The sequence below is a fragment of the Schistocerca serialis genome, chromosome 1 (genome assembly GCF_023864345.2).
Source record: "Schistocerca serialis cubense isolate TAMUIC-IGC-003099 chromosome 1, iqSchSeri2.2, whole genome shotgun sequence".
Lineage (NCBI taxonomy): Eukaryota > Metazoa > Arthropoda > Insecta > Orthoptera > Acrididae > Schistocerca > Schistocerca serialis.
Genome location: NC_064638.1, coordinates 542,203,982 through 542,218,648, shown reverse-complemented (window position 1 = coordinate 542,218,648; position 14,667 = coordinate 542,203,982).

Sequence of the window (14,667 nt, the reverse complement as noted above, 5' to 3'; positions counted from 1 at the left end):
CAACAAAATGTTTTGATAAAACGGTAATGTTTCAATTTCATTCAGCCACATCACTTCAATAGCAGAAAATGTTGTTTTGTTCCACTCTGTTTTCCACTAGGAATGGCCCTTTTTGTAAACATCACGGTAGTATCAGAGCAACTTTCGCATTTTAGTGAAAATATTAGGCTTACAAGCCCATTAATGCTTGAGAACAATAAGATTGTCTCCCACCTACCATTATTCACTGAAGCCTGTGAACTACCTGTGCTCACTCAAGCTAAGTTTAATACAGAAAAATAAAAGGAAAGTCAGTTGTTTTAAGAAAGCTGTGGGATATAGCTGTTATGTTTCTCAGTTATTAGTATTAGCCACATAATCACATCTGTGTTTTATCATAAAATAATAGCTACATATGTATGCTATAAGAGCAGAACAATAATCTAGTTAGTTAATCTATGTAGTTGCAGCATGTAGAAGGGTGACTGGAACGATCTGTTTTTATCTTTCCTTATATATCAAGTTATTTTCAGTGTCCTCTTTTACTTCAGATTGTAGCTATCTCAAGGTAACTTAAACTGAAATATCTTATATTGCACTTCAGTGAAGTACAATTTTTCAGAAATTGATGGCGTATTATGACTTTTTAATGAAACAAAAAGTTTGATAGTATACTAATGTCCAGAGTCCACTCAGCCACATCTATAACAGAAAACATTGTTCACTGTTGTCTCTCACTGGGACAACACCTGGTGACAAAGATGAAGTAATAAACAATTGTCCCATTACATTAACATTCTGTTTCTCAAAAGTAATAGAAAAAATTATGTGTAGTAAGTTGTTAAAGTTTATAAACAAAAATAGTGAGCTATCTAATACTCAACATGGCTTTAGAAGCAAGAAATCAACGGAGACAGCAATCTATGAATTCTTCTTCTTCTTCTTCTTCTTCTTCTTCCGTGTCCGGATGCACCAATTATATCTTCCCTTCCCAGAAATTAGCAACGTAGATTGCTTTGTCATTGACTTTCAAAATATCATCTTTAGTGCATGTCATAGACATATCTGGGCAGATCAGTAGGTGGTCCAAGTCCTGTATTGCTCCGCATTCACACCTGTCGCCATCACTGTAACCCCATTTAAATAGGTTTGATTTGCACCCAGTTACTCCAGTGCGCAGCCGGTTTAATGACCTCCAAGTTGTAAAAGGTAGTTGAAATCCTGCAGATCCCTCCTCAAGTAGATCCATTGTGGAGTGTGGCACCATTTCTTCCCAAAGAGATAGCCGCCTTGCGGCGGGTTTGGTGACGAGCTCTTCAGTAGTTTCAATGAAACTCCTGCGGGATTTCAGCCGGACACGTTGTTTTCGGTGCATATGCATGTGCAACGGGTGTCGAGGATCATTCTTTTGTTTTGATCTTTCGATCTCGGCGGCTACTTGTCTGCGGATAGTGGGTGGTGCTATGCCTATGATGGGGTAAATGATGTCTGTGGGAGTTGGTTTGAGGCATCCTGTGGCAATTCGTACAGTTTCGTTTACGGCGACGTCAACTTGCTTAGTGTGAGCAGAGTTCCTCCAAACTGGCGCCGCATATTCCGCTGCTGAGATACTCAGCACCAGACCCGTGGTGCGCAAAACATGTGGTTGAGCTCCCCACGATGAACCTGTTAGCTTCCGCAGTATGTTGTTCCTGGCACAGACCTTTTTTTTAGTGTTGTGACAGTGCTGCTTAAAAGTAAGTGCTCTGTCCAATGTTACTCCCAGGTATTTTGGGCTGTTTGTATGTTTCAGCTCTTCCCCTTGCCACATGACTCGGAGTTTCCGTTTGGCTTGTTTGTTCCTAAGATGGAAGGCGGATACTTGAGATTTACTAGGGTTTGGTTTGAGATTATTGCCGTCGTAATAGGTAGCAAGTTCTGTTAAGGCTCCTGTGAGATTCTCCTCCACTTGTTCAAAGGTTTTATCCTGTATGAATGCATATCTACTGTATTAATTACAATAGATGAAAAACAACAAACAACAGGTATATTTTTGGATCCAACCAAAGCCTTTGATATGGTAAACCACAAAACCGTATTGAAGAAGCTAGAGCACTATGGAATTAGGGGGTTGGCAAATGATTGGATTCATTCATTTCTCAGCAACCGTAAATAAAAAGTATCCACCAGACATATAGATGATAAAGCACAGATAATCACGGAATATGTATCATCAGAAAGCCCAATCACTTACGGGGTACTGCAAGGGTCGGTAATGGGACCCCTACTTTTCTTGTTATATATCAATGATTTGGATATACATATTGATTCCCACAAAGTAATACTGTTTGCTGATGACACAACAATACTGGTAAAAGCAGCAAAAAATGAAGATATACAAGAAGAAGTAAACACAGTTACAAAACATCTAAGTAACTGGACAGCATAAAATCAGTTGATAATAAACTACAACAAAACAGTAGCCTTAAATTTCCATAACCACCAAAACACCACATTGAAAATATCCAGAAATAAAAATCAATCAACACCCTATTGCAAATGATGAGGCTACAAAATTTCTCGGCATCTGGATACAAAGAGACTTACAATGGGACAAACACATAGAATAAATTAATGCCAAGCTGAGCACGGGCTGTTATCTTCTTAGGGCTCTCAAATGATGCATAAATGAACAGGCACTATTGTATGCCTATTATGCGTACTTCAATGCCCATCTCAAGTATGGACACATATTCTGGGGAAATTTCCCAGCAGCTCAAGGGACTTTCAGAATACAAAAAAGAGCCATTAGGATTTTGACAGGGAGTGGTGCTCAACAGTTCTGCAAACCAATATTTAAAGCACTGAATATACTACCTCTACCGCGTATGTCTTTTGTTGACACACTAATGCACATAAAAAAGTATATGATTGGAAATGATGATAATACTTTAAAAAACAAAGATATACATGATTATAATACTCGAATAAAATATAACTTGCATGTACCCCCAGCCAGTACCAGTTTGTATCAGAAAGGCACATGCTATCTATAATAGACTATCAAATAGTATAAAATGCTTACAAAGTATTAGTGCTTTTAAAAGATCTGTCAGAGAATTCTACAGTACCACTGTTTCTACTCAGTAAAGGAATACTTGGACCAGAATAACTGTTAAGAACTAAAGCTACTGTAATTTGTAACATTGAATCATTGTAAGAACTACAACTATTGAAATTGGTAGCATGTTGAAAAACGATTATTTAAATATGTATCATTTTCAACTTAGTAATAAGTCCAATATCATACTGTACACTGTACTACATATGATCAAAGGACTCAATAAATAAATTAATTAATTAATCTTTTAGTGAATACGTCAGAGCAAAAAGATTGTACATCACCTACAACTATTCCTACAAAGAATGAATTATTTGTGCTTACTCAAGCTACATTTAACACAGTAAAATTAACAGGAAAGTCAGTCTTTTTAAGAAAACTATAGGATAAGGCTGATGTGTCTGTCGATTATTCACTGAATGAGACTGCAGAAGTTTTTGTGTTTCTGCTATTCTCTTGAACTCGTCAACAGTGTCTACCAGCCTCAAAATATCCTCAAACGAACAATTTTGTGACCTGGAATGCTTCTCCCTCACGTTAGACATGTATATTTCTGCAAATGACAAATAAAAGAAATATGAAATGACATGCGCAAAAATACTCAGTGTGCTCATAAATTGTACCCAACTGAACTGGATAGGAACATATTCCAGGAATAACTAACCAGTGAATAAAATGGTGTCGTACCATGCCCACTCCAGGTTAAGTTGAGAATAGGCTATTCCTCAGTTATTTATCCCTGAATTTAACCAAAGATTGTACAACTGGCCCTATGAAGTTACAATAACAATACCTGTAATAAAATCATTAATTACATCTTGGTTTCACATTGGATTTTAATCCTCACATTATCTGAGGTACAATAAAAAATGCGAAAATCGAATTTCAGGTTAAAGTTCTGTATCACAATATCGTGGTATCAAAATGACTGAAAATCATTACTGTTTACATCAGAATGTTTGAGAATCATTAACAAAAAAGTTAATTACAACTGCCAAATTGGTTTTTTGTTAATGACATGATACATAAAGTTTGTAAGTCACATTAAGTACATCAGACGACTGATAAATGTTCCAAAAGTCTGTTTTCATGTAAACTGAAATTAAGAATTTTGCTATTTAATTATTGGTTTAATTATGACCTTGATATTTCTCCTAATATTTCAATAGGAATGTAATAATGCATTCATGAGAATGAAATTATAAATTTTGCTGAAATTTATGACAGTATGTTAACTCACATCATCAGGTTTTCTAACTAATTATAACTTTCTGTTAATTACAGTTAAATGATCTGAAGAATAGAATAGGCCATTAAGGCAATAGATAAAGTCATAAATATAATACAATATAATTCATGTTGCAATGGAACAATAGGTTTGTCATTACAGTGTAATATTACAATTGATGAAATCCTACACAGTCATACAACACAATATAATTCCTGTTGCAAATGAGTGTTAATGGCATTGATTCGGTCTATATGTGAACCGTTAGTTTAATTTGCTGACGGGAATAAAGGGAAACTATATTTATTTTTGCCCATTACATATTGTGAACCAGGTAATATACAGAATGAGATTTTCACTCTGCAGCGTAGTGTGCGCTGATACGAAACTTCCTGGCAGATTAAAACTGTGTGCCGGACCGAGACTCGAACTCAGGACCTTTGCCTTTCGCGGGCAAGTGCTCTACCATTGAGCTACCCAAGCACGACTCACGCCCCGTCCTCACAGCTTTACTTCTGCCAGTACCTCGTCTCCTACCCTCCAAACTTTACAGAAGCTCTCCTGCGACCCTAGCAGTACTAGCACTCCCGAAAGAACGGATATTGCGGAGACATGGCTTAGCCACATCTTGGGGGATGTTTCCAGAATGAGATTTTCACTCTGCAGCGGAGTGTGCACTGATTTGAAACTTCCTGGCAGATTAAAACTGTGTGCCGGACTGAGACTCGAACTCAGGACCTTTGCCTTTCGCGGGCCGAGCACTTGCCCGCTAAAGGCAAAGGTCCTGAGTTCGAGTCTCGGTCCAGCACACAGTTTTAATCGGCCAGGTAATATACAATCTGCTAAACTGTTAGTAGTATCAAAGCATTCATTAACTATCCTATAACTAGTCTTATTACAATTTAGACAAGGAAGAGCAGCTACCCTTTCTAGATGTGCTGGTTACGGAGGGTGGTGAGAGCCTGGTCATAGTGTGCATTGAAAATTCACACTTGTGGATCGATATTTGTACAATCTTTCAAATCATCATCCAAACAAAAATACAGAAATGGTTAACACATTCTGAACATGCGCAAGGCAAATGTGTGAGCCACAGCATCTCTGACGTGAGATGCAACATGGTCTGAGGAACTATGGCTACACCATCATTATAAAAGAAACAGGTTGGGTACTTGCATTGTTTAATTCATAAATTTCAGGCGAATTATAGTATTTGAGAGTTGTAGCATCGCGCTTTAGTACCTGAATAGTGTAAATTCGCGTAGTCAACTGTCTTCTGTTTTTGTTTTCAACGGCCAGTGTCGGTTGGTCACAGCCAGTGTGCTCCCTGCCGCCGTTGGACGAGCAGCTGCAGCAGCAAGTCATATACCCCTGGCTTACTTATTTGTTACATAGTTTAATTCTTAACTTCTTTGCGTGTTTTTGGGTACTTCCATTGTTTAATTCATAAATTTCGGGCGTATTATAGTATTTGAGAGATGTAGCGTCGCGCTTTAGTGTTTACTTCGTAGATTCTTACTTGAACTGCGTGTGAGTTTCGTATAGTAGGTGTAATTTCGAGATTTAGTTACTGTAATCGTAAATCCAGGCAGATTGTAGCGCAGGCGTTAGGCATTTGTACAGTTTAGTTCATACATTCTTTGCGTGTTTCCCTTGCGTTATCTAGGCACTGACTCGTGTTTCAGAAACTGTTGTTCAACATAGATTAGAATGGACAGGGACTGTGATTGATGTGTTTGGATGAGGGCTGAGTTGGCATCCCTTCGCTCACAGCTGCAGGTGGCGCTGACTTTGGTCACACAGCTTGAGGCTGTTGCCAATGGGCACCACTGTGGGGAGCCGGACTTGGGTATCACGGGGATGCCAACCTCGTCCCGTCTGTCCCCAGATCGGTCTGCCGCTGTAGTTGCCCCGGTTGCTGCCCGCAGTGGGGCTGAGCCCTCGCCTGTGGTTGATTGGGAGGTCGTTCCAAGGCGTGGCAGGCAGTGAAAGACGTCCCCGGAGGCTGATCAAAAAGCCTCCCCGGTGCGTCTGACAAACAGGTTTCAGGTACTGTCTTTGGCTGAGCCAGATGCAGCTGCCTGCCCTGTTTTAGAGGATGATTCTCAGCCTTCAAGGTCCGGGCAATCGCAGAGGGTGGGCGTACTGGTAGTTGGGAGCTCCAATGTTAGGCGCGTAATGGGGCCCCTTAGGGATATGGCGGCTAAGGGGGGGAAGAAATCCAGTGTGCACTCCGTGTGCATTCCGGGTGGAGTCATTCCTGATGTGGAAAGGGTCCTTCCGGATGCCATGAAGAGCACAGGGTGCAGCCATCTGCAGGTGGTGGCACATGTCGGCACTAATGACGTGTGTCGCTTTGGATCTGAGGAAATTCTCTCTGGATTCCAGTGGCTATCTGATTTGGTGAAGGCTGCCGGTCTTGCTTACGAGATGAAGGCAGAGCTCACCATCTGCAGCATCGTTGACAGAACCGACTGTGGACCTTTGGTGCAGAGCCAGGTGGAGGGTCTGAATCAGAGGCTCAGGCGGTTTTGCGACCGTGTTGGCTGCAGATTCCTTGACTTGCGCCATGGGGTGGTGGGGTTTCGGGTTCCGCTGAATAGGTCAGGAGTTCACTACAATCAGCTGGCGGCTACACGGGTAGCGGAGGCTGTGTGGCGTGGACTGGGCGGTTTTTTAGGTTAGAAGGCCTCGGGAAAGTATGGGGTGGAGTGCAATCTCAAAGGGTGCATGGCAAATACAGGACGTGCTTGGATCAAGGAACAGTCGTAATTGTAGTTGTAAATTGTTGTAGTTGTGCTGGGAAAGTCCCTGAGCTTCAAGCGCTAATAGAAAGTACAGAAGCTTAAATCGTTATAGGTACAGAAAGCTGGCTAAAGCCTGAAATAAGTTCTGCAGAAATGTTTACGAAGTCTCAGACGGTGTTCAGGAAAGATAGATTAGGCAGAATTGGTGGTGGAGTGTTTGTGTCTGTCAGTAGTGGTTTATCTTGTAGTGAACTCGAAGTAGATACTCCGTGCGAATTGGTATGGGTGGAGGTTTTACTTAACAGCCGAACTAAGTTAATAATTGGCTCCTTCTACCTATCCCCAGACTCCGATGATATAGTTGCTGAACAGTTCAGATAAAATTTGAGTCTCGTAACAAATAAATACTCCACTCAAACGGTTATAGTTGGTGGGGACTTCAACCTTCTCTCGATATGTTGGCAAAAATACTTGTTCAAAACCGGTGGTAGGCAGAAAACATCTTCCGAGATTGTCCTAAATGCTTTCTCCGAAAATTATTTCGAGCAGTTAGTCCACGAACCCACGCGAATTGTAAATGGTTGCGAAAACACACTTGACCTCTTAGCCACAAACAATCCAGAGCTGACAGAGAGCATCATGACTGATATAGGGATTAGTGATCACAAGGTCGTTGTAGCTAGGCTCAATACCGTTTCTTCCAAATCCACCAGAAACAAACGCAAAATAATTTTATTTAAAAAAGTGGATAAAGTGTCACTAGAAGCCTTCCTAAGAGACAATCTCCATTCCTTCCGAACTGACTATGCAAATGTAGACGAGATGTGGCTCAAATTCAAAGATATAGTAACAACAGCAATTGAGAGATTCATACCTCATAAATTGGTAAGAGATGGAACTGATCCCCCGTGGTACACAAAACAGGTACGAAAGCTGTTGCAGAGGCAACGGAAAAAGCATGCGAAGTTCAGAAGAACGCGAAATCCCGAAGATTGGCTAAAATTTACAGACGCGCGAAATATGGCACGGACTTTAATGCGAGATGCCTTTAATAGGTTCCACAACGAAACATTGTCTCGAAATTTGGTAGAAAATCCGAAGAAATTCTGGTCGTATGTAAAGTACACAAGCGGCAAGACGCAGTCAATACCTTCGCTGCGCAGTGCCGATGGTACTGTTACCGACGACTGTGCCGCTAAAGCGGAGTTATTGAACGCAGTTTTCCGAAATTCCTTCACCAGGGAAGACGAATGGAATATTCCAGAATTTGAAACACGAACAGCTGCTAGCATGAGCTTCTTAGAAGTAGATACCTTAGGGGTTGCGAAGCATCTCAAATCGCTTGATACGAGCAAGTCTTCAGGTCCAGATTGTATACCGATTACGTTCCTTTCAGATTACGCTGATACAATAGCTCCCTACTTAGCAATCATATACAACCGCTCGCTCACCGATAGATCTGTACCTACAGATTGGAAAATTGCGCAGGTCGCACCAGTGTTTAAGAAGGGTAGTAGGAGTAATCCATCGAACTACAGACCTATATCATTGACGTCGGTTTGCAGTAGAGTTTTAAAGCACACACTGTATTCAAACATTATGAATCACCTCGAAGGGAACGATCTATTGATACGTAATCAGCATGGTTTCAGAAAACATTGTTCTTGTGCAACGCAGCTAGCTCTTTATTCGCACGAAGTAATGGCCGCTATCGACAGGGGATCTCAAGTTGATTCCGTATTTCCAGATTTCCGGAACCCTTTTGACACCGTTCCTCACAAGCGACTTCTAATCAAGCTGCGGGCCTATGGGGTATCGTCTCAGTTGTGCGACTGGATTCGTGATTTCCTGTCAGGAAGGTCGCAGTTCGTAGTAATAGACGGCAAATCATCGAGTAAAACTGAAGTGATATCAGGTGTTCCCCAGGGAAGCGCCCTGGGACCTCTGCTGTTCCTGGTCTATATAAATGACCTGGGTGACAATCTGAGCAGTTCTCTTAGGTTGTTCGCAGATGATGCTGTAATTTGCCGTCTAGTAAGGTCATCCGAAGACCAGTATCAGTTGCAAAGCGATTTAGAAAAGATTGCTGTATGGTGTAGTAGGTGGCAGTTGAAGCTAAATAACGAAAAGTGTGAGGTGATCCACATATGAGTTCCAAAAGAAATCGGTTGGAATTCGATTAATCGATAAATAGTACAATTCTCAAGGCTGTCAATTCAACTAAGTGCCTGGGTCCAGAAAGTTTGGAAGGCAGGAGACGAGGTACTGGCAGAAGTAAAGCTGTGAGTACCGGGCGTGAGTCGTGCTTCGGTAACTCAGTTGGTAGAGCACTTGCCCGCGAAAGGCAAAGGTCCCGAGTTCGAGTCTCGGTCGGGCACACAGTTTTGATCTGCCAGGAAGTTTAAGTACCTGGGTGTTAAAATTACGAACAACTTCAGTTGGAAACACCACATAGATAATATTGTGAGGAAGGCGAGCCAAAGGTTGCGTTTCATTGGCAGGACACTTAGAAGATGCAACAAGTCCACTAAAGAGACAGCTTACACTACACTCGTCCGTCGTCTGCTAGAATATTGCTGCGCGGTGTGGGATCCTTACCAGGTGGGATTGACAGAGGACATCGAAAGGGTGCAAAAAAGGGAAGCTCGTTTTGTATTATCACGTAATAGGGGAGAGAGTGTGGCAGATATGATACGCGAATTGGGATGTAAGTCATTAAAGCAAAGACGTTTTTCGTCGCGGCGAGATCTATTTACGAAATTTCAGTCACCAACTTTGTCTTCCGAATGCGAAAATATTTTGTTGAGCTCAACCTACATAGGTGGGAACGATCATCAAAATAAAATAAGAGAAATCAGAGCTCGAACAGAAAGGTTTAGGTGTTCGTTTTTCCCGCGCGTTATTCGGGAGTGGAATGGTAGAGAGATAGTATGATTGTGGTTCGATGAACCCTCTGCCAAGCACTTAAATGTGAATTGCAGAGCAGTCATGTAGATGTAGATGTAGATGTAGATCATAGAGCATAGCTTTGGCAGTGTCACATCAGATGAAAAAATGTCGGGTATGACATATCTGCCTTACACCCATTAAGCTGACGCTCAGATTTGGCCGTGTACTCTGCAAACACAGCGTAAAGATAATACAGAAACTGATCAAAAAGATTGGAGAACGTTTCGGATCGGCAAAGGACACATGGGAACCACTCACAATGTTTGCAGTACACGGCGTATACGTGGAAAAGTCCCTGCAGAAATGCTCGAGGGATCCATCGATCTCAGGTTCATTGACAGGTGAAGGAATCGTCTGCGACAGAGCACACGCTATGGGAGGGGGAACAACTGAAACTCATAAAAATGGCAAGTGTTTTAAGAAGACAGAAGAAAGCCTCAAAATAACGTATCCTGGGTTCCCGTGCTGCAATAAACTACTGTCGCGCGCAGCAACGGAAGAGCTCCGACAGTGGAGGATTTAAAAATTTTGCGCCCCTAGGCACATCATATTATATGCGGCTTCCCCCCCCCCCCCCCCCCCGCCCCCCCCCCAAAAAAAGAAAAAAAAACATGTTTTAAATAATAACTGTTACCCGATCACTTCACAATTGCCGTTTTGGGTGGGAGCGCTGTGAGCTGTTTCCGTACTCCGCTATTCGTTGTTCTGAAGAACGCGTCAGCGGTCTAGTCACGCTCAATCAAAATGTAATATGGTTCCTGAACTGTGTACTTGGTATACGGCAGCGGATAAAACAAACTTAAAACTGCATTGTGTTAACACATTCTTCTGTCGAAAGACAACAGAAACGAACATAAAGAAAATAAATTCAGCAGAGCGTTTGGAGACAACGGATTTTTGTTATACATTCAATTTTAATATGTTCTTTTACACGAAACCGTTGAAAATGAAAACAAAAAAGTTGTGTTACGATCTAAAAATTGAAGCGAACGTGTCATACATTAGAAATTAATACATACTTTTATAGAGACGCGTTCAAAATTAAAATTAAACTGTCGTTTTAAGATCTAATAACTTGAATGTGTATCAGATTTTTTAAAAAAAACACATTCGCTATTAATACGTGAATCTATAGGAAAGCGTAAGAAATGAAAATGAAATAGAGATTTCGGTGCTCGAACTAATAGCTAAATACAGACGAACAAACACAGAACTGGATTTGCTATTATATAATTTTACAGACTAGTACGGAAAAATCAAATTTGTTTTATAATCAAATAGTTAACGTGAAAAGCATTAGGGTTTGTGTAGTTAGATGCTGCATAATAAGTGTACACAATACCTTTAATCCATGTAAGGGGTGAACAGTTTTGCACTGCAGCTACTGCTCCCACCATAGCTCTTTCTAACGGTATTAGCAAACCTTTTACGTATTTATCGACAGAACTGAAATGCGTTATTTATTACCACTTTTTCATCTGAGCATACTCTCCGATAACGGATATTTCCGCGATAACTATACATTTCAGCAGACGCAAGAATGCGCACCAGATGTAATGTATTACAATATCAGAATGACTTGACTTACAGCGCCGAGTGGCCTGGGTCATTCGGGTATTGTTTAGTATTGTCGGGCGCCTTCGGTCACGTCTGCAAGTGAATGTAAATCCAATGAATGTCCTCTAAGCTATAATAAAAATCACATTATAATTTTAAATTTTTAAAACGAATATGAATAAATAAACAAACTCACCAGTCAGCAAAGTTTGCGCCTGGCTTTGACGGCAGGAACCTCGTTGATCATATCTTCATAGTTCAGACGGTTATCAATTAGGAGGTCGGCTTCGATGTGAAGAATGGACAAGGCGTTCAGTCTCTCCTCAGACAACGTAGAACGCAGGTACGATTTCAGGTTTTTAAGAGCAATTTAAGAACAATTTGTAAGTGCCATACATAGAAATATTCTAAGAGCAATGTCAACATTGGGAAACACGAACTGCAACCTCTCTTTTCGTAAAAATTTACTCATTTCGACTGGTATATCACTAATCTGAGAAGATTTCAAAAGTTCCGCGAAATGTAAACATTCACTAGGAAAGGAAGGTTCTAAATCTGTGTCATATGACACTTGGAGTTTCGCTGCACGATCAGCAATATCGTCAGGAGAACTGTTCTTAAGGTTACTGAAAACTGAAGGAGTCCACCAGTGTTCTGTAGAAGGTTACTGAAAACTGTGAAGGAATCCAACAGTGTTCTGTAGCTTTCCTTCCTCCTCATTAGTTCGGCGTACAAGTTGTCGAGTACTGGGAGAAATGTTTCGACTCTAAATTTTTCCCTTCTAGTCAGAAAAACTGCTTCAGGTCCTCTTCTCGGTCATCATGAAGTTTGCGTTTTCATGATCTCTTATAGGTGCATTCATAGTCTATATCAGTCACAAATCTCCATGGATTTATTTTCATAATAGACGAACATGCCACGAATAGATGCAATAAATCCTACAAGTGATTCATATAATTCCTGCACTGTTTTAGTATCAATATTTACACTTTGCAATTTCAGATTTACACTATTAAATCTCTGGAGTTCTGCCTACCAAACTGTCATCATGAATACTGTGTCTAGTGTGCTGAGTTGATTCAATAAAGCTGAAGCCTCATTTCCCAAAAGTGGTTTTACGAACGTATTATTGGCAATATGTGTGAGGCCACTGATAACGTCCTCCCAGTTTTCATGCACACTTCTTCTCTTGCTGATCAACATGTTTTTGATAATTTTTTACCGTTTTGCTTCCTGATTTCATGAAGAAAAGAAGTTTATCCCAGCGCTATGTAGAAGCAGAGAAAAAAATTATAAAGGATTTGCACTACATTGAAAGATGAGCATGCTTGCCGAAAACAGGTTGCAGCACTAGTGCCGAATAAATTCAAAGAATGTGCTGCACAAGGCACATAATGCGCTTTCGGATTTCGTTCTTTAATGCGTGCCTGCAAAGCAGTGTAGGTTCCTCACATATTGCTTGCGTTGCCATATGACTGGCCTCTACAGTCAGTAATATCAATGGAATTTGTAGACAAGACTTTTAGCTCGGCCTCAGCTTAGTTTTCGGACTTGTGTCCCGTGTTTGGTAAAAACAGAAGGAAACGCTCAACAGGTTCACCATTCTCGTTCACATACCATAGTATGAAAGATAATTGATCAATATGTGAATGTCCGCAGTAGAGTCTACTATTATAGAGAAATATTTGGCCTGTTTTATTTCACTTATGATAATTCCTTTTATTCGTTCAGAAAGAAGCGCTGTTATTTCATCACAGATTGTTGAAGAATGATAACTTGCATGTCCCTGCCCTGGATTTCCAACTAGGCTCTAAAAGTTCAAGAGACATCATAAATTGACCATTATGTAATGAATGGAATCTTTCAACGTGTCCACGTAGGGGAAGTCCACAACTTGTTAGCTTCTACACTACTACAAACACCCCTTTCAACACACTCCGCCAATGCATTTTTTCCGTCTCAACATATTACTCGAAATTGTTATCTATTGTTCCAAGTGACTTTTTTCTTGTTAAGAGTAATAACTCAGAATTTTTGTGTTGAAGTGAATTCTCATGATGAGATAAAATATTAGAAATGTTTTTCCAATCTGCAATACCATTAGTAGCAATCGCGGCCTTACTTCCGAACAATTTGCATGGTGCACAAAAAATAGCACCAGTGCTGCAGGAATATACTAGAAAATCACACAAAGTTGATTCACCGTCTAAAAGTTTGCGGTAAAATACATTTTTGTTCCAATATCTGGTTTTATCGCCTATTGATCTTCTTGAATTAGAAAAATCACCGTTACAATTTTGATTAATGCCACGTTGTAAGAGAGTGTCGATTGTTAATTCATTGTCACAACGTTCTGCAGGATCATCACTAACGAAGTTATTTCCTTTTGTAATGTCTGACTCGACACTCAGTTTTTCGCGAAGCTCGAAATCAGGAACAATTTGCTTTTCTTCATTTTTAACTTTTGTTTCGTCTGTATTTACTTGTTTTACAACAGCTGCAGTACCAGAAATATCATCCGTACTACTTGAACTCGAAGTCAAACCAGCAACATTTCTCACGAAAAATTTATCTACTCTGCCAAGCGTTTTTAGAAAATTGGCTTCTAGTTCTTGCCTTTTCTTGGATAATTTCCGAAATGCCGTCCTACTTAATTTTGCATGTTTTCTTTTTTCACTGTTATTCATGTTAAGGCACTTAAAAATTGTCAAATAAAAATCAAAACAAAAGAAAAAATTGTAAAAGGAAAGAAAGAAAGCCTGTATCCAGTTCCAATCGTACTACACCGCACATGAGCACAAAGCTTTTTACTTTAAACGCGGCACACGAGCGCAAAGATTTTTCCTTTAAACACGGAGCGATCAATTGACCAACTCGGATTACTCGACGTAACCGTGCTATGAAAGAACGACAGTGCAGACTAATTTAATTTCATTGTTGTCTGTTTCTCTGTTGTCAGTGAATAGTAGAAGCACACCTGCCAGTTGGAATTCGTATCGTAAAGAAAACGGGACAGTTCCTTTTTGGCTTCTGTCTCCCGCGTCTCCGGAATTTTACCTGGGACGCAAATATGTTCTGAATATCCTTGACACTGTCTTTCTAATTTA